Source organism: Pungitius pungitius, chromosome 18 (assembly GCF_949316345.1).
Source record: "Pungitius pungitius chromosome 18, fPunPun2.1, whole genome shotgun sequence".
In the NCBI taxonomy this organism is placed as follows: Eukaryota; Metazoa; Chordata; class Actinopteri; order Perciformes; family Gasterosteidae; genus Pungitius; species Pungitius pungitius.
The window spans coordinates 13,284,721-13,311,128 of record NC_084917.1 but is presented as its reverse complement, the minus strand read 5'-3'; the positions used below and the strand labels follow the sequence as shown (position 1 = coordinate 13,311,128).

The 26,408-nt window shown below is 43.8% G+C and overlaps 1 protein-coding gene across 1 annotated transcript in view; it reads right to left on the bottom strand.

Moving 5' to 3' along the window:
• LOC119226801 (leucine-rich repeat transmembrane neuronal protein 4) overlaps window positions 1-26,408 on the bottom strand; it is an 85,952-nt gene that overhangs the window by 18,622 nt on the left and 40,922 nt on the right. The gene's annotated exons all lie outside the window — the stretch shown is intronic.

The window sequence follows — 26,408 nt, the reverse complement described above, 5'->3', positions numbered from 1 at the left end:
GTTCAATGGAAATCCTGCTACATCAAACAATTACAGTACAGAAATTCAAACTACAAGTTGTTACGCCATAACAACTGACGTTGCTCTTTGGCAGGCGGCAGAAGTTATTTTTTTATCAAAGATCGCCCAGAGGTCGGCGATACTTGGCTGTCTACTTGTCGAGGATTTGTCTGGGATTCCATGGCAGACAGATAGTTGTCTTTAGAGAGGACAAGAGGGATCCCTGAGGTCCTCAGTATGTCCAAATTTGACCCAGAGATGGGTCTGCCTCAAAATTCCTGAGAACAGTCAGTACTAGTTTCCTTTGACCATGACCACGTACCTTCATGAACCATTGACTAAAATTGACCAAATCCATCACTCCAATCTAAACAACCTATTTAGCGTTGGAGAACGACAGCACTTAAAATGAAATCGGCAGCAAAATTGCCGCGGAAACAACGTCAAATTATCTCGGCCAATACTGTTCCTCTGGTGTTCAATAGATAATGACAGGGAATTACATAGTCGCAGCAGTGTGGCAATACAAAAGAGAAAAGAGCAAAAAAACCTGTTGTCCAGACATACAGCATAATCTGTATTGGGGAATCCAAAAAAGCCTCTTGCTCACTCTAAATATGCCACTGTAATGGTCTACATATAGACCAGTTTTTCGTTGACAGTCGCATAAGGTGAGCAAGTAGTTGTACACACATTTGCATCATACACATCGAATACATCAGCCAGGGAGGGAAGGATATGCACATAATGCCTAAACACCATGTATTTTATGCACATGCCAATGAGCTTCTCATGCTCAGTCGGTGCAGGTGACGCGCCTGCTCATGGGGCCGGGTTCATTGGCTGGGAGAGAGCAGCTTCCCTTGTAGTGCCTTAATAGCTGCTCGTGTTAACATTCCTGCCAGGGAGGACCTACCCTGACAGAAAATGAAATACACTGCAACAGGCAGAAATAGAAATGTGACCTCTGCCCGGCAACCAGCTGGCAATGTGAATGCCAGCGCCACGTTAGCGGGCAGACCCCCTCGGGGGCAGGAGGTTTCGCTGAACGGGACAGACGGAACAGGGCGGATGCGAATAAGACCTCCTCCGCACCAGCTTTCCACTTGAACTCTGAATGTGTCACAAAGATTAAATATTTCCTTTCTAAATTATTCTTGAGTTTTCTCTTGTGCAATAATGCCAGGAAGACACACTTTGTTTGATCTTAAAAATATTTTTACTTTTTTGCTGTTTCCTGTTCAGAAATTGGGAACAAGGGCTTTTAAAAATAATATTCATTGCTTTGAGTGCCACTGAGTCATTTCCCAGGGAGATCGGGAGGCATTTTTGTCTCCTTCTAATTAACAGCTCTCGCTTTCCACATAGTCATGTAGTGGATTGTCGATATATTTGCTGCGCTGCCTGGCGTGACCAGAGTGTTATATTCTTAAGTGCAGAACCTCATCAGCGCTGACCAAATCAAAGTGGCCGCTAAACTGCGTGGTGTGAAACTCTCTAGTGCCCTACAAGGTTCTTTCTTGGCTAACACCACAGAAACACAGACATACCAACACACACACGTCTGTCATTCTTAAGAAAGGGGATAGGAAATGTTTGCAAAAGTTTGGAAATTTCGTTAAACTTTTATTAGCCTCAGTTTTTTCTTGCTGCCAAGCTCTTACTGCGTTCATTAATTCAGCTGACGGCCTCAGTTAATATCAGTCCGGGTTCTTTTACCCGATGAGCAAACATTCCCAAGGCGTCAAAATGTGCTTTGGAACAGGCGGGCGCCCGCTCCACCCTGGAAAAAGTCTGAGATTAAAAAAAGAAAAAATCATATATATTTAATTTTTCTTGCACGGCATTTGCACATGAGCGAATAAGTGTATGTTTGCATATAATACCTGGAGTCAAAATAACAAACACCCTCAAAACTATTGAGAATCCCTTCAGCCTCTCCTGTACTGAGAGGTGGAAGCAAATGTCACCATGCAAACATTATGATCTTGTTTCCGATACATTTGGCAGCGATGTGGGGTATTCTCTACTGAGTGGCATTTCCAAGGTGGCATTGTAACCAAATTAATATTACATTTCTCTAACCTCTTTATCTCCTCTGCTATGTTGTAAATTGCAGGATTCTTCACGTGTCCCCCTCCCGCTCCTATTTTCGAGCCTATTAACTGCTTTGTTTGGCATGAAATGATACATCAGTGTGTTGCACGTGCGCTGAATCCAAAGTACGTTTCCCCAGTGTGTTTTAAGTTCAGACTTATTTAGGCCAGAAACTACATAGACCCGCAGCAACCATATTTCTTCCACCAAACCAGTTGGCATCATGGTTACATGTCCTCCTTTTTCAGGGTCATTGAGAGATGCACCAACCAACTATTACAGGCAATATGAAATGCCTGTAATAGTTTGATGCTTGAGGTAAACCAGCACAAACAGAAGTTTGTAAAAGAAAGGTATAATGGGGTTGTTGTTTGCTCAGCAAATGGATGCAAGTGACACAATTTGCTCCAAGAAAGGGTATTAACAGTACGGAATCTTGTGAGAAAAACAAAAAAAAGCCAGCGCAGTGGTGGGTTTCAAGCTCTCTTGTAACAACTTTTTTTTTACTATTCAGCTGTCTGGGGGGTTTCACATGGAGTGGTTTTGACTCCCTTTCACCCCCACGTTGCACAAGAGTGCATTCGGGAGGTCCAATGAATAAAAATGCCATGTCAACGAGGAAAGAAGAAAGAAAATCTCCACTCAGAGCTGTCAGTGATTTTCCCTACTCGCCTCTAGCAAGAATTGAAAGAAAGTCCACCTTCCTCACATAAATTGGCTCGGAGATTTATTTCTCCCCTGACATTCTCTCTGGAGATGCCACCGGGAAACCTGGGCATCTGCTCTTTGGAGGGAGATGACAGGGCTATTGTTGGGGGCGGCGGCAGTGGAAAGCTATTCCCTCGCCTTGTCCCACTCTGTCCCTTTTCTATTTCTCTCTCACTCTCGTCACACTTTCCTTATGGAGCCTCTCTGAGGGCGACAAGTGTCAGCCACTTAAAAGGCAAACGCCAAGGCTCATGCCTGTCTATTTTACCTATTAATTTCAATATCTTCCTGCTTCATCAAATGCAAAATCCTAAGAGCCCATCCGGCCGAATCATCGTTGTCAGGTAAGAACATGCATCATGACAGATGGCAAGTCGGACGCTCCCTTGGGTTTAAAAATACTCTGAAAAGTAATTATCACGCTCTACTACCCTTTCTGATCTCAAAGAAAAGGGATATATGGAAGAAATATGAATAGAAATAAATTCACCAAACTCGCTATGGTTATATTTTAGGACCGCGGAGAGATAAGTGCTAGTCATTCGCCCACTATAAGCTGCTCATGCGACGCAATTGCATTCAGGAATCTGGCTGACTGGGTCAAATTGCTCCTACAGGCCATCCGAGGCATCTGGGAGGGCGACGTGGGTGTCAAGGCAACCGAGACGTGCTCGCAGACGTCAATCGGGTGGGGAGAGGTCCGGGGACAAGATTAGGGGAGTATGACATGGCAGACCCCCTAATCCGTCATCTGGGAGATTACAGGAACATGACATAGCGCACCACCAAATCCCCTTTAATCATCGAAATGTTCCATTCTCAGCCAATGGCGCTGGAGGAAGAACAATAAGGGCTCGGGGGAGAGAGGGAGCTGTCGCAGAACGACCCCCCCACCCACCCCCCCTTCCCCTTCCTGCGCCATTGCTGGCTTGGTTCAGGACACTTCCAAGCAGCTTAGGTTTCAGTATTATGGAAGAGCTGCTGCGGAAGGGGCCGAGTCAATTAAACCAGAATACTGTATTTTTTTTTTTTTTTTACAAGAGAGGATGTTAAAGAGACGGGGGATATAGGGAACATCAGACGGATGCTTTTCTTTGACGTCCCGCGGGTTCGTACAAATCCCTCCGTGGTGTAGTTGCGAGGAAGGGCAATTATCGGTGATGTGGCGGGTGTGTCATCTGTGTAAATCTTGTCATACTCTAAGAAAACACTGTCTCAATCACTTTCCTTTAAAGAGAGATTTTTGAGTTATTTCAAAGTCAGGGGAATGTGTTCCACATGATGTAAGGGGGAAAAAAGGCACACTGTGGTTTGAAGGGACGTTTTCAAACATAAGGTGATAAAAAGCAGAAAGTCCTCTAAAAGTAAAAGATGGCTCATGAAGTATTTTATTAATCAGCGGCCCCGATTATTCAAACATTTCGAAAACTAAAAGTTTATTAAAAACTGTTGGTATGATACAATACCTAAAACGTTGCTCTGCTGCATAGAAGCAGTGCGCTTCAGAGCAAGGTTTTGCTCCAAAATGCGATTATTGGCTCTGGAGTGCTACTTTACAAATTGAGTTCTAAAAGTAGAAGTAGAAAGAATTAGAAAAAGGGTCTCTTTGGATCGAAGAATGCATAGAGCAAAAAGAGGAAGCTTCGACTTGTTCTACCACAGCTTCAAGGCAAATGCTATCAAGGTGGCACTCATTATCAATATATATTATCTGTATATATATATATTTAATATAATTCCTCAGTATAAGATCCAACGCTTCACTGACGTCAACAAAAAATCTTTTAAGTATTCCAAAAAGGTCTTCATTTTTAATGTTATGTTTTACACCGCTCTGACAAAGCAACATGATTTGTTTACAGGATATGTTTGATTTTTCTGATCTTTCATGCTGCGATAACACGCATCAACCAGTGAAGTTGTGCAAAACGGTTTGAATTGCACATTTGTTAATATATTTAACCACTCGGTGGCTCCAGTTCAAGTCACCATGAAAATAAATCCACTGGAATTACCAATAAATTCAAACCTTTCTGGCAGGAACCTTAATTGCAAAGGTATCAGGTTTATATTGCTTTCAGGGAACTTAAATGTTCTTCTTACTGTTTTGAGGGTTTTTATGTTAAAAGTCATCCTTGTGGAGGCAAGTTAAGCAGCTATCACAAAAGGGTGGCCCAAGAGGGTGGCTCTGAAAATAAGCTTTTCCATCCAGACTAACGGCTCTAATTGGAAAGGGTGATTTGAACCCTCCAGTTATGTGGAAAAAAAGAATGATAGTAAATACAAAATGCTTTCATGGAAACGTTGCAGACTTCATTTCTATTTAATTTATGTGTAAGTACTATGGACTCTTTAATCGTTGTTTCTGGCTTCTGTAGAAAGGAATCAAACCTGTTTGTGTAAAACACAATTAACCTGCCTGAGAGCTCCCGTTTCTTCTGTTTACATTCCAATATTAGCAACCAACATCTGTACAGCCTCATCTTTTCCGAGCTCTTCCGAGGATTAGACTGATGTCACTTTCCTGGGATCTTAATCAATTTATACGACATGATTGCACATGCATTGCTCTGCACTTTCAGAGGATATCTGCCTCATTAGAAACACAGCTTGTATTTTCAGGATTATTTAGTTCAAGTGGATGCAGCTATCCAAATCCCGTCTACTAATTGCACTCCACTTCTGAACCTTTTCTTACACTTTTCAAAAAGAGCCTTGGTCATGTTGATCTTCCAGCACTGTTTCTGAATGTGTAACTTGCCAAATAATGAACTCTGCGCACAGCCTTTCATATTTCAAGCTCATCTCAAGTTTGACGCCCACAAGCCACTTAGCTTTGCCACGAATGATATGAATCATGCATTCGTGAAGCTGTGGGGTACAGCACGTGTCATGAGGTTACCCAAATCAACAGCTAATGTTTAAATATTACTTGTGTGGATGTGGTGAAAGTAATTCAGACTCTTTCCAGTGACGTTAACAAAAATAGTTTAAATGTCAAAATAGGCTTAATACAAGGCGCTTTTAGGAAAGTCAATGGTGATGATCAGTGGATGATTGTAACAGTTAAAAGCCCCCCCGCCCCGCCCCCACATACAGTTAGGGGAAAAACGGATACAGCGGGTGAAATAAGTATTGAACACGTCACCATTTTTCTCAGTAAATATATTTCCAAAGGAGCTATTGACATATTTTCACCAGATGTTGGTAACAACCCAAGTAATACATACATAGAAAAGAAACCAAAACAAAGAATTTCAGAAATAAAGTTATGTGAAATAGTGTGAAATGACATAGGAAAAAAGTATTGAACACATGAAGAAAGGGAGGTGCAAAAAGGTCTGGAAAGCCAAGACAACAGCTGAAAACTATCAGTAATTAAAAAGCAATCCAGACCCTCTTCAGTGCAAATTAATATCAGCTGGTTCAGTCCCAACTGATGGCCTACAAAAAGGTCTCATTGCCAAGGTGTCACACAAGACACGTCCCATGATGGGTAAAAGCGAAGAGCTGTCTCAAGACCTTTGTAACCTAATTGTTGCAAAACACAATGTTGGCATTGGTTATAGGGGCATTTCTAAGCTTTTGAATGTTCCAGTGAGCATTGTTGGGGCCATAATATGGAAGTGGAAAGACAATCATTTCACCATAACTTTGTTTCGACCAGATGCTCCTCGCGAGATTTCTGACAAAGATTTTGGGGCGAAAGAAATACACACTTTGAAAATATTCAGTGCTATTTGCACCAAGATAAAGCCTCCTCATTATTGATCCACTGACTCTGTGCATACTTCTCTCTCGTTTATATTTCATCGTTTCGAACGGCCTTGTCTGACACTTTACAGAAGCCATTTATATTAGTTGCCAAGGCAATTCAGTCTGTGCTGTTAGCATATCATCTATCGGATGTGTGTTTGTGTAACAAATGACAAACTCATCAACCATGAAACAAACGTTTATCAGATATGTATATGCACTGCTTTGAATACACAGGCTTGGAGGGAAGCTACCGCCTGTGAGCATAATAGGCTGCCTGGAAAATCTTGTCAGTGCCAATTAATTCTGCATGAATCTTTAAACAATATGTCAAAAGGAAAACCAAAGACCGAGATTAAGCATTCATGTTCCAGGAAAATAAACATCACAGTTGACATCTCATGGTCATCTCATCCCGCTGTAGCTCATCCATATATGGGCACGCTACAACAGCCTTTATTGTTTTTCTTCTCATTTCAAAAGTAGCAAATATTTTGGTGTCCAGCAGCGAGCCCAAATGCCTCGATGTGCTTTCTTATGAACTGTGAGCTGAACTCGACATGCTGCAGCTGCTTCCACGGCACATGCACCAAATACACACCGCCTGCATTTCAATTCCCAACGGGTGACGCTCTCAGCTGCAGAACTACTCAAATCAGGGTTTGTTTATTTGTCACTCTTTGAGTGCAATTGTCCTTTTACCTTTTTGTCCGCTACAGTAAAACCAACTTGCCACTGTAATTCAGAAGAAAATATTCTCTTGATCATTTTAAAAATCTGTTTCTTCACTTCAGGTACTTCAGAGTGCCACTGCTGTTTCCAATGGAAACCTGCATGGCGTGAATGAAAACAAAATGACAGAAATAGGATCAGAGTTGTTGTGAATGAAATGAATGTTGCCTGTGTGTCTTTGATATGCGTACAGTGGTCTTGTCTCTATTTTGGGCCGGCTGCAGGCATTTAGAGGAAATGAAAAAACAAGCCGACCTGACCTGTTAACAGGGCCGTGTGTGCTGGCCTGATGGCAGCTGGGTCCGTCCTCCCTTGGTGGAGGGGGAGGAGGGGGGGGGGGGGGGGGGCTGGGATGCCTTTGAATGAGATTCAAGCTGAAACGCATTCCAATCACTAGTTCTTGCCATTCCCCTCTCTCGTCAACTCTCTGTCCTGCTGGGCTTTTGTGCAAGACAATGTAGTCATGTTGGCACATGTGAGTGTGCGGTGTGTTTCTGGGGGTGTGAGATAGAGAAATACAGAGGGAGGAATAGAAAACAGGGCGATGGGATGCACATCCTCGACTGAGGGTCCACCAATGGACAAGAAGAACTACCACAGCGTATATAAATATATAATGTTGATGGAGGTGTGTGCCGTTATTGTCCTTTGGTGGTGATAAGTAATAGAGAATGGCGTGTGTGGGCCCCTGCAGTGCCATGCGACAGGGATGGACAATCTGCACACCTGTGCGCTCATCTGCTCCTCCGTGGGAGGACTGATATTAAGTCATTACTGTAGGCGGTGCGAGCACACTCTGATCACGCACGTGGGGCCAGTGTGCTGCTTTTGGATCATGCGGGCGTCGTTGTCGTTTTATCGTTTGTTTTTCCCATCAGAATCCTGAGCGGAGAATAAAGAAAATCAAACTGGTGCTTGGGAGCACTTTACGAAAGGCATCGTTCCCCTTGGTAAAAGGAAAAAGGTAAAAGAAATTGTAGGATTTCAAATTCTGCTTCCTTTTTTTTACATGAATAGAGACACTGATGATGTATTTTTATACATTTAAGCAGCGTTTTGGGGAAAAATGCCAGCAGCTCCTTTCAATCACTTGAGTCAGACCGACTGGGCAAGCTTACGACTGGACGCAATCAAGGTCCAACGGACATCCGTTCAAGAAATCAATTCAGTGAGCCACGAGAGCATCACGCCAACATTGCAGCGAATTCCGCCTACACAGTGACATAAATGGTACAAAAAAACCCATAAATTCCTCGCTCTCAAGAAATGTGCTGTACGTTAACCGTGCAGGAAATCACACTGGAAGGCCGATCCTGCTCAACAGTGTATCACAGCGGGTAGGGGAAGATTTCAAGGAGCATGATGACACTGTGATGCCATACCTGTGCTTTCGCAGATTAAACACCCTGCTGTGAGCCATGCAGAAAGCAAACATTTTCCACTACAGGGACAATAGAAAAATAATGCTTTTAGATATCAGAATATTAAAATGATTTGAAAACCACCTATTGTGAGCATTGACGGACGAATTGTATATTTTTTAACGAGGTTTAAAAGCAAACGCGCACACACACACACTAACGCACTTCCAGGGTGATGAAAAAAGATGAATCTGCTTTAGCCGCACCTCCTCCTCATCCTCCCTTTAGAGAGGTGTACCTGCAGTTTACAATAATTGTGTTTCCTGTTTCCGAGAATAAACCTGCGGCCATTCCGTTGGTTTATTCATGAGATGGATCGTTAGGGGCGGGGTGGGCTGGTCAGGATGAAAGGCAGAACATGAGACATGCGACACAGGGAGAATTCCTAACTAGATGGGTTGAAAAAGTAAACACAATCTCCTGCAATTTGCCTATCAATCAGGCCAGCATGTCTCTGGGAGAAGGGGCCTAATTACGGCCCAAATGAACATTGACTGTTTTCTAATGGAATTATTCAGACAGCTTGTGTTTGTATAAGCCAGTTCCTCATTTGCTATTCCCATTCATTAGGGCTGCAAATTACACTTTGGTGGTCTTTGGCAAATTATTACTTTTTCTGCTAAATCCAGAAGCCCAATCATCCTCGGGAGGATTCGCTTCCCCAACCCGTTGTCTCCTCCCAGCGCGCAGACCCAAACCTCAGCCGCTGTGCTCCTTCTCTCATTTCCTCCCCTCCTGGATGGCTTTGGCAGGAGTGTCAGCCGCTGTCAGCAGCCCCGATGATTTGGGAGGAGGATTATGCATCCGTGGTTGGCTGTTGAGCATGCGTAAAGTAAAATAAAACACTTGGAGAAGAGCGGCAAAATGGGCCGGGCCAAAGGAGGGTAATGAGCCACGGTGGGACAGGTTGACCTAGCGGATGGAGGATGGCGGCGTGAGGTGTGAGCTGGGAACAGGAGCTACGCCATATGAACATTAGCGAGGAATAGAGCGATTTTTACCACCGTTGCTGTGAAATCTTCTGAGTCGGGTTGTAGCATGTGGTGAATGTGCGTCTGGATGACAGAGAGGGGGGGAAAGAGGGAGGGATTGAGTCGTGATTTCCCGGGCCTCATTAGTGTTCTCGCTTTCCCCTTTGGGGCGTTCGCTGCGGACTGAGCGCATCCACTGAGCCCACAGCAACTTCCCTCTGCACGATGACCTCCATGCGCGTTATTTGACGAGCAGCAATGCGGCTGGCGGCGCGCTCCAGAGAGCCTATCGTGGGAGCGATGCCTCCTCTAGTGGCACGCTCGCGGCTCTTTCAGAGTGCCGAATTCTGGGGCCTGGAGAGACGTGGCACGGCACACAGCATCCAAGCTGGGTGCTTTTGTGAGGCTCCACCAAAGTCATCATTAAAGTTGCATAATGCCTCTTGGCTGCCAACGACAATAACTTATGACATCTGTCTTGGCGTGTCGTGTTGGCTGTCACAAGCAGTTACGAGCCCAGTCCTATTGCGGTAATCGTCGGGAAGATGGATTACTGGGGATTTTGGAAGACACTCCTCCATTGTTTGCCGCCGTGTGGCAGACCCGATTTAAATGTTGTGAACAGAGAGGTAACACTGTCAGCTTAGTAAGGCTCTTATAATGGCGGCTTGTGCATCCCGTTTATGCTGCTTTCTAATGAAATAGAGGGAAACATGTACATACACAGACGCATATCAAACCACAAGGAAGGCCTTAGCGCTTGATGATGTGAGAATAAAAAATGGAACACAACTTAATGGCATAATTGAGATGGTAGATGTGGCTGGGGGGGGGGGGGGGGGGCTGTTATTAACATGACACCTTGAATTAATCAGTCCCAAAGAGGGAAGAGGCAGATAGTGAGGATGAAAGATTTGATCGGGGAGGGAAAACATATGCATAGAGGACTTTGCTTTGGGAAAAGGTACATCTATTTACAGTGGCAATGTCTTGGGAAATGAGAACGGTAGAGAAAAAATAAATGGGGGGGGGGTCTAGCTGTTTGAGATAGATTTTTTCCAATGTACAAGGTAAACAAACCAAAACAAAGAACTAGAGCAAGTAGAGGCCAGTCGATTCTCAAGAAGATATTCATGTTGATTGAAGGACATGTCTTTAAACAATAAAAAAATAATAAACACACATACATAGAAGAGTTAATTATGGTATAGCAATGATACAGTTAACTTCAATTCCAATGATAATGATAATTAAACTGGAGCCTACAGCTATCAGTGCGAATATGCTTGGTGCAGAAAAAAATACTGGAAACTGAATTCATAGGCAGATAATAAAGCACATGAGAGACACTTAGTTAAATCATTAACACGAGATGAAGAAAAAGAGGCCTGTAGCCCATCGACAAAAATACAAATCATTTAGCCTCCCCTGGAAATAATTAAAGAGTGTCACATCAGTGAAGACTAATGGCACGTGGTGATGCTGCTGGGGCCTGACATGGCAGCTCCTCAATGTCTCCTCTCGGACGTCCTCCAGGCCCTTATGTCTGGTTGTAACACCTGTCTAGATGTGTCTGCACAAGTGTTGTGTCGGCTACATATCCTCTTAACCCACATGGCTTGGCAAATTAGGGAGCGTGCAGGTAGGTTGCCGCGTTGCAACAATAAGAACCGGAAACAATTGCAACTACCTTGGGCTTCCAATCTCGGGAATGAAACAGCGCCCGCTCTCCTGTGAAGAGCACCTACGCCCGGAGTGGCTCTCTTAGCACTCGGGCAGATGTCTTACTCAGAATCTATCAGCAAGTAATATCCCGGAGCAACTACTGTATATCTGATAACTGACGGTGCACAACCCCTGACTTCCTCCTCCATTTCCTGGGAGGAAGCCTTCAGAGGGAGCGCACTGCTGCCGACAAAACTCACACAAGCTCCACTTTATTTAAAAAGGATCGCGAGAGCAAAGAAGCGTCCGGGAGATTTCCTTTGCTCCCCTGAGAGAGGACAGGACGCCGAGTTTTCCCTCACAAGCCGGGAGTGGAAATACGTTGTTTAGATACGGCAACCTGAGATTGGCGGCTGCAACAAAAAAAAAAAAAAACACGGTCAACTAGATGCCTGAGCAACTTCAGAACGCCGTGCTTTTATGTTCAAAAGGCGGTGTGAACATTCAAATGATTTAATATGCATCCACTTGAATTGCCACGGCTGTCGGCAGCTGTTAACCATTCTTCTTCAGAGAGAGGCTTCTCGCAGAGTGGATGGAAGCCGCCCGAGTGCACAGTGCACAGGAACCAATTTTAGATGAAAACCCCACACAGGGCAGGGAGTTTTCTTTTTCTGCGTGCTGCATTTTCCTTTTGACATCTTAAAAGCCATTAGTTCAGCAATGCACATCAATGCTTTACACAATAGGACCCGGAATACTGGCTTTTAGACATTATACGGGGACAAGCGACAGAGCTTGCTCGTAAAGAGGGAATGCACAGAAAAGACTAAAGAGAAATGCTGTAATTCAGAGAGCAACCATTTGGGCAGGGACAACGGCAAAACCCAAAGAGCTACGGGGCGAGTTAAAAAAAGAGCATCTTTAGAAACACAAAAGCCTTGGAGAGTTGCACTCGCCGGCCAAATCCATTAAGTCTTAATAAAAAAGAACATCGCCAGGCCAGTAAACTTCATGCAGTCTGTTAACCTTGAAGCGGCTCACTTAGTTGTTGTTTTTATGGTTTAACAAAGTACGTTTAGCTGCCTTCTAGATCATCCTCAGGCTGAACCCTTTCGATTAAAGATTATGATAAATATATATGAAATGTAAGCACTGCTTGCTGCTCAGTCAACAGGGCTCACCTCGTGCTGAATGTAGAACCACACCTGTCCTTACTCCTCATTTTCCCACAAAAGACAGCATCACATATACATTACACCCACTGTAACATGTAGAGTCCTTTCAAAATACACAGAAAACTACAGAGGAAACTAAGAATAGATGTTTATATACTTATTTTAATGATAGAAAATATAACAATAGTTCCCTTCAAGAAAAGAGCTATGCATGGTATACATAACCTCATGAGTACTGCAACTACACTGTGCAATTTATCTAAACGTCATGGTGTTTTACATGTGCAAGAAAAAGTCCCTGCTGTTGGGTTGCTTTCAATATACAACATTAGCAATGTGTTTGACCTTCATCAAGGATAAAAAAACGCTCCCACTAACCCCAATTGAGAGTGTAGTTAGTCATATGTGACGGTAATTGTGGGGACTGGGTTGGCCTTGGAAGTCAGACCAGCATATCTATCATTAAAGTCACTCATGTGTCACAGGTTCCTTTGTCTGACCAACAGTATTGGAAAAAGACACCTCACACTTCTCTTAAGATTGACTGCCCCTTTTCATGGTCTGCCGCTCCGGCTGCTACTTTTAAATAATAATTAAAAATTGTTTAATAAAGTTCCCTCCTCAGCTTTCTCCTTCTGCCAGTGTCGTGTTTATCTGTGCCCCAAATACATCTTTGGGTAACAACTGTTTCAAAATGCCCACAGTTGATGGATATTTATTTTTATATATATAAATATATATATATATATATATGTATGTTCCCTTGTTAACAACTAAAACAAAATTCAAAAAGGTCAATGCAAAAGGCGTATTTTGATCAACTGGTTTTGCATGCAAGAGAGAGATCTGACCTTAGAACATAACACACCCACTAAAAAGACTATAATAATAATAATAATAATAAGATGAGGCTGTGATTGCTGTGTGTTGGATGTAATGGGGTTCACCGCCACTGACCGGGCAGCATTGTTTGATAAGCACCCAATGATGAATTTGAGACGGCCCCCTGCTTATTGACAAATGCAACAGATGTTTTACCAAAGCTGCATGGTCGCTGATAGTGAACGGCTCGGCGCTAGTCAGCAGCGCAGCTGAACCCGCTCGCAAACAGGTGAGGAAGGAGTGGAGTCAAAGGGACGCTGGACAGGGATGATCCCAAGCAGGGAATTGGCCATTAGTTGTTATGTAATTTTGTGCGGTGGAGGGGGGAGACGCAGTTAAAGACTCATAGTGTGTATCCAAGGAGACAAAACATCTGGTGGTTTATTTGTGGAGAGGGCGCCATGCTGTGGCTTCGATAGAACCTCTTTGGTACCCCTCCCATGTGATGCTTCTTAACGGCAGTATATTGTGCCGGCCATCAGTCATTTAAAAAGGTACGGCCGGTTTGATCCCCCAAAGTAAAGATTGATGCAACTGGGCAAATAAAACCCAAGTTTCATTAACGGCAGGAGCTCAAAAAATAAAACTCTTCTAAAAAGACCATGACATCTTCAACACTCTCAATTTAGAGAGGAGAATTAATGAACGCTCCTCTGCTTGACATCGGGACTTTATTCTTACCACAACAAATCCTTAAAAAAAAAAAAAACATTTCTCAAAGGATGCTCAGCTGAGGCTATAAAAAACACTCCATCCACAGCAGCACTTCCCTGAAAGCAATCCTCAACGCTCGTGAGCGAGCCCTTTTTCCCTGTTGTGCAGGAGTGTGTGCACACACAAACAATGTGGTGCTATGGTGGGGGCGGGTGTCTGATTGCCTTTTTATCCATCCCTGAAAGAGCCGGCCACCTGGCTCCGGCTCACCTTCAATAGGGTTCATTATTGCGGATGTGCACCCGTCGAGACACAACACCCCCCCCCTCCCCCTCCCCCTCGACCCCACAGGTCTCTTACGGCTCCTGAAAAACCCTTCTCCTCTTGTCGACCTGTCACGCCACGAAAAGGCTACAAAAAGGCCACGGCGTTGTCTGCAAGCGCTAACCAACCTGCCTCCGTCTCCAGGTCCCCCACCCCACCCCACCGCCCCCACCCTCCCTCCCATCGAGGCCCACTTCCCGCAGCATTAAAACAACCCCTCTACCGCTAAAGACCTTGGGGTCTGGAAGTCATATACGGCCGGTGTAAACCCTCATCCCCCTCCTTAGAGTTTAGAGGAGTGGGAGTGGTTAGGAAACAGGGGGCGGGGGGTACGCGTGAATTGTCTGGATCATTTTATAACTCTTGTACGCCGCTGCTCGCACAGCCGTCTGTGACAAAAAGAACGATAGGGGAAACCGCAGGTAATGCAGCGAAAACACACTCGCGGGCGGTCGCTGTCTTTACGTAAAAAGCATCAACAATAGAAAAGGAACGAGACTTTAATCGCCCCAAACATTGTGTTACAAACCAGCCCCATTGATGTCACATGCATAGGGGCAAATATGCAGCGCAAACTGGCCAAAAGGGCCGTACAGCTCCTCTGGTGGGGTCCACTCTGTGGTCAGCGCTTCAGTCCACTCCGCTTTCTTTCCAGCCCCTGCATGCTCACGAGGATTACGTTACTTAAACTTGATTGACAGCGAGTAAATCTGCGGATTTGGAATTTCCTCCCGTTGTGTAAAGAGATATACCTCCGCTCTCTGTGTGTTTTTTTTTCTTCTCACTTTACAGTTTTATGCATGAGGAGAAACACACACTTGCAGAGCGAGAGACTTCTCTTCATTGTCTATTTCGCAGTTTCTTTAAAGAAATCCCTGGGTTACCCTTAAATATTAAAGGTGTTTTCACAGTCCCTCTCTTAGAAAACCACACTTCACACTCACTCAAACGTCCCCGCAGTAGGGAGGAAATGCATTGCCCTCCTCTTTTATTCACATTTTCACTTGCTCCGAAGCCCAAATGGTTCCAAACACAAGAAAACAATTTTAAAAATGGACATGGTTTACACAATACAAACACCGTCATCCAAAGATGCACGTCCACATGAAGAACGCCTTTCGCTCATTTTGACTGCATTTAATTTGAAGCTTTTGAAGGTTCAATTTGCCTCCTTTTTATGTGGACGTCCAGTCAGCGTTGATGGTCAGTTGAAACGATAAATTCCTCAGTGTAATTTGCATCTAACGCATTAGACATACCAGAGGATGTGGCAATGCATCCTGGTACATGTAGGCACTGCCAGCACGCGCTGAGGAATGTATTGCTTCAATCCACTCCATTTGCCACCAGCACTGATTGGACATCCACAAAAAAGAGTGGCGGATTCCCCCTGTAGTACCCACCCGTGCAGCTTTAGGTAAAAACATTGCTGGAGTCTAGGCGTGTGCGTGCGATGCGGCAGCTAAATGGAGAGTGCAAATTTGTGTATCCGTGTGTGTGTGTGCGTGTTTGATGGGGACTGTGATTGTATTTTCCTTTCTCCTGTCCCCTGAGAAGGTGACATGGTTTGTATTGTAATTCCACTCTCATTTCCTCCGATGTAGCGGTGACTGCAGACTTGTCACTCAGAGCAGAGAATAGGCCTGTCAATCAGTTGAGGACCCATTACCGGGGCATTGGCGGTTAGATGACGCAGTTTGTCCTGCTCCTTGTTAGCATAACTAAGTTTTAACACTTTTTCTCCACAGGCACGTTGGAGAATGGGTTACTGCAGGGGAACAAAAATCTACCAGTGGATTACACGACCTTTGTTGAAAAGTAAAAAAAAAAAGAATGTAAAAAGTGGTTTGTCAGGGGACAGTGTGTGACATACTATTTGTTCAAACGATGGCATGAAAATAAATGGCTGCAAAGTACAGTGCAGTCATATACTTGTACCTACTTTCTGCTTGCATTGAGTGAGGAAGTGTGTTAAATGGTACCGTATGAGAGGATGAACTGTCGCGGGTCGCAGACAGGGCAGAAGGACGCACATGCAAGGGGCAACAAGCCAACAAATGAATGGAGACAAAGTGCAAGATTGGTTTGACAAAAATAATTTGGAAAAGGAGATTCAGTCAGAGACAAAGAGTGAGCAGGGTGCGGTGCGTGACAGGTGGGAGTAGGTGGTGGTGGTGGTGGGGGGTCTTCAGCACCACCGTTTGCCTTTAGCAGAGCGAATACCATCCATCATGCAGTCAGTCACAGGTTTGCCACGACATGCAAGACCGTCAGAATAATGCAAAAGGAGAGCACGGGAGGGGGTTGGGGGTGCAAAAAAAAAAAATTTAAAATAGGAATATGTGTAAAACTAAACAACAATACAACTCTGTCCACTCTGAAGCGGGCTATTAAAATTCTCTAACATTCATTCTAAACTTTACTTTTATGACATCAGTGTGGTTTAAGCTCCAGTGATTCAACTTAACTTGCTTCTTAAGGCTGTGAACATAACAAAGCACATTTGAAGCCTTTTGTGGTTCTGGTTGCTGGATAAAACTTTCTATAATACACATGGTTAACTTTGAGCTCTCGCTATAAAAAACACCACTGGCCTTTAAATAACTGGCATAAACACAAACACAAAATTCCTTAATACCAACGAAGTCCCTTTTGGGCACAAAAGTCTGTCTTCCGGGTGACATGTCCATGTTTTGTTTTTCTTTTTATCCAATGAAGGCTTCTAAGAAAAAGTCAATTGTATGGCCCATGGACGGTACGGTTCAGTCCAATCACACCCAGAAACCTGGTTTCCAGTGACACATACACAGACTGCTGTTGTCTCTCTCAAAAGTAAATGGAGATTCAGGCTCAACTTTGAGGATGACTTGAAAGTATCAAGACTGCAACCCTGAAAAGATTTGCAGTGGAAAGCATGTCCTTTGCAGCTACATGTTTTATCAGAATGAGATGGTCATACTGTACTTATTGCATGTCTGCACTAATTTTGTTTTTCTGTTAGCACATTATTATTATTATTATTAACCTAAAAAGACTTTCAGTGCAAAACAGGTCAATTACAGCCACAAAAAATGAACATGTTCATGAACAGGTTCCTCCCGTCACAGGGGGTCATGACAAAAAAAGTTTGAGAACCTCTACCAATGCTTATGTTGCACAATGCGTGCAGGATGTCTAGCTTACGCTATTGGGTTAGATATGTCACTGAAACATTCAACGTGATCTGCCCCATTAAACAGCATCAGACCGTTTAGTCGATCGGATACTACCAGGGCATCTGTACTCACATGTAAAGTACTCGCAGAACCGCCTCAATCCATTTACTGGTGGGTGTTTGGATTCCCTGGCATGACCCCTGGAGAGACTGAGACAGTGAGAAAGAGATACAAAAAAAGAGAGAGAGCAAAGCGGGTCTGCTTTGCATTTTTTTTTCTATTCAACTCCTGGCATTCTACTCAATGCGAGGAGTTTTTTTTATTTAATATTTCGTCTCCCCTGCCGCATCGCGTGTTGGAACAAAGCACACCGGTAAAAAGTGTTTAATGCTCAAAAGGCCTGCGACGATCACAATTTTCAGTGCTGCGTTCAGGGGGCAAGACAAATGTTGCTTCTGTGTGCAGCGGACTGAATGAGGCCACATGTGTTATAAAGTCCCCGCTGGTTGGTGCTGTAAAGTACAAACCAGGCGCTGTTGGTATGAAAAAACAGGAATCAAGTGTGCATCACCCAGGATCTCTGGAGCGGCGGGAGGAGGAAGGGGAGGGGGGGGGGGGGCACATAGTACAAACTAGACCTCTTGACAAAAAGCCTCAGGAGCCATTAGGGTGAGGAACTGCAAAACACTTAACCCTTTTATCAGCCGGACTTCATTCACCGGCTCCGTTGGTTTTTGTATTCCGCTCAAACCCTGGTTCTCTTCCCTTTCCTCTCTCTTGAGGGTTAGCCCCTCCCTCCTTTTCTCTGTTATGTATGCAATTTTTCCCTCCTCTCTCGCTCTCCCTATTTAGCTTTTCCTTTTCTTGCTCTCTTTTTCACTCCATCTCCCCTGTCCCTGACGAACGAAGGGCTCCACAGGGGACCAGGTATCGATTGAACTGAGTCAGCTATGTCCACTTTAATTCATTAAACCCCCACTGTCAATGCCCAATGGGCAATTTCAATAATGTAAAGGAACGACCAGGAGTCTGTGTGTCGGGTTATACGTAGGTGAGTAAATATAAGGTCCTAATGGGAGCAATAATTGCACCTATGTGAGAAAATGAAATGAAATGAAAGAAATTGTCAGGAACCCTTCTGTTTGTCATGGAATGAAAAAATAATGAAAAGCTAAAAATGAAGATTTAGAATGCTGAACCAATATGTTCTTCCAACTCAGGGCGAAGAAAAAATTGTAATGCATATAATAATTTATATAATGTAGTCATGCGAGCCTCTATTTGCATGCATGCATGACACACATGAAATTATTCTTTGTTTATTGGTTTGAGCACATTTTAGATAAGAGCTGCAAAATGAGCTTTTAAAGAGTGAATCGTTATCCAAGCTTCTCAGTACTTTATGACAGACTGGACTGGCAAGTGAAAAAAGAAAGTAATGGGAAGAAAATTTGAGTAGCAACATGAACATAAGCAGCAGAGCAAAGCTAATTGGGGTGGATTTTTCTTCAACTGGGACGTTGGACTGTTTCATCTCTTTAAAAAAAAACTAAAAAAAAGAGTCAGAGTGGAATCGCAAACTGGTCCGATTCCTTTCGTAAGCAGCTCTCCCCGCGACACGAAAACAAAGCCGGAGAAAAATGGAAACGGAGCCTTGTGCGTGCAATCACATTACACACTTGTCAGCTTAAAAGGTCAACATATTAGTTTGGTTCCCAACTGTGACTGCTGCTCGCTCCAAAGTCGTTGTGTTTACACATTTAGCACAAACAAAAATACCATCAAAATGCTCTGCATCTCCCAGCTGATGCCTATTGTTTGAAGCAGGTGAAACGTGTGCCGTGTCTCCACACAGAGATTCATCATTGTGACACGGGATGTTAGTTGGTTTAAGGGGTGGGGGGGGCGCCTCCATCAGCGATGGTCAATACGAGGAGGCGGCCATCCGTCTGGAGCGGTTCTCCCCTCCTACGGTTGGAGGCCCGCTTACGCTAATGCGACCTGTGCCCCCCCCCCCCCCCCCCGCACGACCGCCCGCCCCCGCTCAGCAGGCTCTGTGCTCTCAGCGTGTCTGAAGCTCTCCCCGCCTTTGCTGCTGTAGAATGGACAGTAATCGTATGACATTGTGTGCACGGTTCCCCCTGTCCTCTTCCAGCCACCTAAGTCATCATTTAAAGATTTGCTGGTGAGGTAGTTTGGTTTCTAGAACCCTCTGGCCTTCACATCTTCATAATATGCAGACATGGAGGCTTCTTTTTAATACATATTTTCATTGCATTGTTGTGTGTACACTAGCGCACATGCATACCTATGCATGATTAGTCGCTCTACCTCCCTCTGTGTACTTTGTGTGCCTGTGGGTACGTGTGTGTGTGTGTGTGTTCCCCGGGGGATGAAGCAGTGGTATTCAGCGGGCCTTATTAAAATGCCAGTCTGGCCTAACAGAGTTGGGGAAGGCACAGGCGGCTGTCCTTGGTTCTTCTCATCACCCTGAAACCCCAATACACTCAGAGCCCCCCCCCCCCCCTCTTCCCTCCCTCTCAAACAAACACACACAGACACTGACTTCGCAGTAGGCCAAGACATCAGGCACTGTGTTGTTGTCTCTCTCCTTCACCTCACTATCTCCCTTCCCCTCCCTTTGACATTGTCCCTCCCTTGAAACAAAAGAGCAAGGTCAAAAGCTTTCAGGAGGGACTTAATGCACCCTCTGATTCACTGCGATTGGTACATGCTTAATTCATATCTTTTACATTTGAATGTTTGTCCATTAGGGTGATGTTATCTGTCCGTAGAATAGTTTTTTTTTGTTGCTGTATCTAAATGGTAATGAATGTTCAACAGTTTCCTTTCTTATGCCTATGTATGAGTAATCTGAAGTTTAGGCACTGGGCAATATAAAAATGTTTCAGAAATTCAAGGAATACAGTGTTTAAGCTCACATTATTTTAACCCTGTTGCCAGAATAACGGATGGTTTTATTATTTAACGGAGTGAAGAATTTCCCCAACCGATTAATCACTGCAGGCCTTCACCGCGATGAAAGAAATCCTGTAGTGTCCCTCATTTTTGTTTTGGAACCAAATCTGTATTTTCTTTTCTCCATGCTACCTAGCTACCAAGTGCTTATAGCTAAGCACAATGTCAATTTGGACACATTTTGGGATGATGCTGACTTTGCTGCTGCTGGATCCAATCCTTTATAATAATCACACTTTCAAAATACAACACTTTGGGGAAAAACAGAGCTCTTACAGTTTTTCTCAATTGTTTACACACAATGACCACAACATGTAACTCATGCACCAACCCCCTGAACCAATTCTGCCAAACTATAAGCACAATTCCTCCTTTACACTCAAATTGCAGAAACACACTTTCAAAACACTACACACAATTCTTTGCATTTCTTTGCTTTGCAAGAAACACACTGTCATTCAAAATTCTAAAGTCAATTGCCATGTTGCTATGGCTATGTTATGCAGACTGACTCGTCACATGGGCAAACACCTGTCACACAGTGTTACAATTAGGAATCAGAGCTTTAGCATAAAAGGGCAACAGGTGAGCTCTTCTGTTTTGGAGCAATGGATGCCAACATTAGAAACAGAGAGGAGTGAGTGTAAGAGGAGGAGGACGATGACGAGAAAGGCCAAGGACCAAGAAAATGTGTGTAAACAATCGAGAAAAACTAAGTCATACACTAATGCCGGTATTTAAGTCAGACCCCATAGTCCTGCAGTGACATCGAAAGAATCCCAGATATAAAACCACTCTGGTGACTCAACCCTAATTAACTTTGCAGACACCTGAATTTCGGCTCCGTCTGAGGCTGAAAAAAACACTCAAAACCCGAAAAGGACAGATGGATGAAAAGCTTGTACATCAACGTTGTACCCATTTAATGTCCTCGCTGTGCCCCCCCCCCACTCCCCCCACTCTTCCGTCTGCTTGCATCTCCGTGAGAAAGTCCGGGTTACTGACCCAATGCCTCTTCTGCACGTGACTCCCCGACAGCTGCCAGGACTCCTTTTTGTATCGTCGCGTCAGCATCCAAAACGTACGACTACATTTCCATCTATAATAAGCAACCCGCCCTCAACCTCTCGTGATTGGCACACAGCGCGGGCGGCATGGATCCGTACGACATCGGCCTCTGCAGTGCAGGGTTTTAACCTAGATAGCGGAACACACTTTAAATGAAGCTCCTTCAGCGATCGGGGGGGCCTGCGGCGCCTCTCACTCTGCATTCACTTCTGACACTCCATCTCTATTTGTCATTCACTTATGCAGCGGGAGACAAGTGGCTCCAGAGCACCACATCCTCTCGCAGAGAGCTCACCTTCAGAGCCTAATGAACACGTTGAAATCCAATGAATTTTAATTTGCCGTTACATATTAGGACAAGGGATAAAAGCGGGGGGGATTTATTAAGAGGGAAATTGAAAAGAAAGACTTCTTGACTTCCTGCACATTCTTCTTGAAAGAATAATAATAATAAAAAAAACTATTAGGTTTGAACCTATAATCTCCATCTTAATGGATGGAGAGGTACTTAAAGGGGAGTCAGAGCTTATCTTACTCACTGAGTTATTTTCATGCCCTCTAATAAGGCTCATAGTCAAACAGTAGAAAGGTAGAAATGAAGGTGTTGACATGTTTTCTCGTCTTAAAAGGAAGTTATAGTGAAGGAAGGTCATGGAAAAATCGGCCAACGGCGATATTTGACAGGAACATGTGTGCCCCCTTTCTTTTAACTCCCATAGGAAAACAATATCTGTTGGCTCTGGGATTTCTGTGTTTGTGTGTTTGCTTTCTGGATCCTTCTGCAAGCCATATCTCACTGGTGCTAAAACGTGTCCCAGTGCAAGAGGTGCGCATGCAAACATGTACGCAATACGTCTCCAGGCTACACAAACAGAAACACTCCACCCTCACCTTCACTCACAAATATGCTTTGAACTCAGAGGTGCCCTCATATGGGCTTTTGGAATGCACCTTGGTTAAAATTAACAACTGGCCTAGAATTTGTTTTCTGCAACCCACGACAAGCAGTGTGCTCACCCGACATACCTGGATTCCTACAAGAGAAGCACCTAGAAGGAATGTCATCATCCGGTCCTTAATTATGAAATTCAAAAGACTTCTTCAATCGAAAGTCACCCTTCAGATTATGAATTTTTGTCTACTTTTTTTCTATTTTTGTCTAAAGTGGATTTTTCCATAATTAATACGTGATTGTTCTTGTATTTAAATACTTGTTAAAAAACATTTGAAGGAGAAAAAACAAATCAATAGATAGAAGCCGAACTGAGCCAGAGTCAATTTCCAGGTAACTTTAACTTTGAGGTTTTGAACAAAATTTATGAAATGAATTCATTTTTTTTATGGCAACATATGTGCTGTGGCCATTTTATGCAGATGACAAGCAATTTCAGTGCCAATGGTTTTACAAGCCTCCTCTAGAGTAAACGTTCCATGATTACTGTCCACACACTGTTGTGTGATGTATTTTTAGCCTTGTATCTCCATGTTTTGTCTGAATATAGGCTGTAAGTGTTTTTTTTCAGGTGATTGTCAAAATGTATTTTTTGTGTTTTGTATTGATTTATTTCTTGCAAACTAAATTGTACAAATCAAAACACGGGGGATCACCTTCATCCTCACAGAAAATACATTGTGCAGATACACAAAGTAGCCCCAGTTATTACACTTTTTATCAAGGGTGTGCCATTTTCGGAACAGAGGCCAAAAAAACAGGCAAAGTCGCAAAGGGGTTAGCTGTGTTACAGTCACATTATGAACCTAAACACCAGCAACATTGTGTGCGCAGGCCTGTAAGTGTGTGGCTCTGATGTTACAGTCTCCTCAAACCCTGTTTTACCCCTCTATGTTAACACTTTTCAAAGGCATCACTCTGCGGAATCACTGGAGCACAAGTGATTTTCGAACTGCAGAGGATATACCGGGCTGCAGGTAGTAGTTCACCAGCCACTATAAAGCATGGCACTGTCATTGGGGCTGACAGCATGAATTGTCACCTGTGAGCCACATCCATCATGCGCAGCTATCAGCCAGAGTCGGTGTCTCATCTCCCTCTGTAGCCAACTTACTGCTTTCTGAGGATCAAGAGCAAATCTAGGTTTCAGGCTGCACGCACAAATCTCACAGAAAGTATTCTCATTGTTAAAGCTCTGTTAGTCTTTGGTTTTATTTTGCGCACATACTGTACTTCAAAAAGTTAGTCAGCGTAAAGCAAGTGTGAAGTACAGAAGCTAATGGCCGGCTACGAGAAGAAGAAAAAAACTCCACCAGGATGAAGGATGAATGATGAATACATAGATAGTTGATTCCTAGTTATAAGACAGGAATACAGTACTGTATATCTTAGTAGGCTGGTCATACGTCACTTTTATCTGGATCCTACATCATTTTCTAATCCTATGGCATCTCCAACATATTGTTATGAAAGACCAAAATTAAGATTATGAACTTTTTGTTGCCTTCCAAAATGAATGCCTATCATTTCCCTGATGCTTATCTATGAAAGGCCTCGTTACAAAATGTAGGCAATTGGTAGTCACATATTATAAAAAAATGAGATAAGCATGGACACTCATCTCACTGCAAGAGCAATGATTTAAAAAATGAGCGTTACTCATACCAGGAGCTGCACCTGCACCATTTCTTTACACTATTCATGCTCCATCACTTAAAGGGTGAATGGGCTTTCAGACAGGGGGATGGGATTTAGAGATGCAGTCAATCAACATTCTCTTGATTAAATCATTTTAGATATATATTCTTTCCTGCACACGTTGGAAGTAAGACGGGCAGTGCCGTGTTTACGACAGCACCCAGCACCTCAAATAGCTCTCTCTTGGCCAGGGCTGTCATTTTTATTGCAACAGATACGGTGTATTGTCAGTTAATATTATGCTATGCACACCAGGGGATTGCGGTAGCGAGAGAGACAAAAAATAAATAAAGATGAACGAGTGAGGAGTGAACGCTGAAATCTCTCTGCATAGCAACTCCACAATGCATCAAATTGAACTACTTAAAAGCCTCTATGGTGGAGTAAAAGTAGAGAGTCGACATAATGCAAGAGGGGCTTGTATGCCATCCTTAGTTTTCTATGATCCATGACTTGTCAAAAAAGATGGGAAAGGAAGAGGTGGCTGATGACATTTTAATGATTGACCAGGTGAGGAAAAAAAAATGTTTACTGGAAGAGGCAGCACCCCTTTCCCATCATATATGGTTCATTAGAAGACTAACAAGCTGACCAATGTAAATAAAATTCTACTATTTTATTAAATGTGTATACAAAGCTGACATACCATATCAAAAAATAGTTGCAGAATGATTAGAACACAAAACAATTAATGGCCCTCTTGTGCCTTTAAAAACAATTGTTAGTCAAAGCTGTGTTATTATATATTTCTTTGCCAGCAGTGAAAATCCAGCACTGTTTCTGTGGCAACTGGATTTCAAAGCATCAGTGCTGAATGCCAGACATCATGGGAAATAGAAGATTATGTAAGTCTGATGCCCGAAAACCATTGCAAATTGAAAACTGGTGAGCAGAAAACAACAGCAGGATGAATTGCAAAAAAGCAAAAGAAGAAAGCCTCTTCCTGTGTCAGAAAGGTACAGGCGGTCGTGATGCACACATAAAGAAGAAGTCAGCGTTCTATAACTTTGCACATGCATTTGATTTATCTCTGCGGGGGTTGTGTCGGGACATCAAAACCTTCCCCCTCTCCCTCCCCATCCATCCCGTGGTTGAGCCAGTCCTCCCACATATCACCCCCCCCTCACACCCCCTCCACTGCCTCTGCCCTGTTTGCTTCTCAGCCACTGGTAAACATTTCATCACTCCTCAAGGAGACCCATAAAACACAGTCAGCGCTCAGCGGATGATGCACCAGGAACACACCAGCAAGTCTTTACTTCTTCGCCTTTCAAAACGTGTGACTGGATCGACACACATTTAAAAGGGCAAATCTGCATGAGCATTTTCATTTTAAAGTACGACGGGGTGTTCCCCGGAGCTTAACAGATCATTATAATCATTTTTAGAAGGGAAATATTATGAGGTTATTCTGTTGCCTAGATACAGGGGGAAAAATAATTGGGCACCTCATCTCATTGTTTGTTATCTAATGCTTTACATTATGCTTTTTTCTCACAGCACAAATACAATAGTTGGATGGTACAGAGAGCAGACACGTATGTTACAAAAAGCTGCTTTGCTTCACCGTTTCCTGGCGGCTTTCATCAAGATGTAAAGTGGCACAGACTTGGATTAGTGCAACGTCCCAAACCCACATCCCGTCTCCTCCCTCCAAGTATCCCAGCAGTGCATATTTGGAGGGGGAGTCGGCGCATCTCGCCGCCGAGCCCGGAGGAGAGAGGAGCTCATTACAATCCCTGAAATATTTACAAGCTATTATAGAAGTCTTCCTTTTCTCAGATGTGCTTTTATTTGTTTACCTCTGTCTTAAAGCGCGGGGTAGGTGATTAAAACGTAACACACACTAAATGTTTTTTCGTTTCTCTCGGCGGGGGAGGCACAGCGAGGCGACTGCTGTGTACCTCTGAACCTCGACTTGCAAGCAGAGGCGGGACACTGGAAAGCGGCGCGACAGCTTTGTGGTGGGAGTAAAGCTTTGCCTCGAATGTGAAATTGTGTGCTAAACTGTTGAATTAGCATCCGGAGCGGCCGATCTTAATTTGTTGTTGTCAGACAGAGATGTCCACGTCGATGAGGCACTCTGAGCTGGCTTCTTGCTTTGCCCCCTTTTCAATAGCGAAGCGTTTGTCAGAATTCATCATGAGCATCTGTTTTGGAAGCAGGGG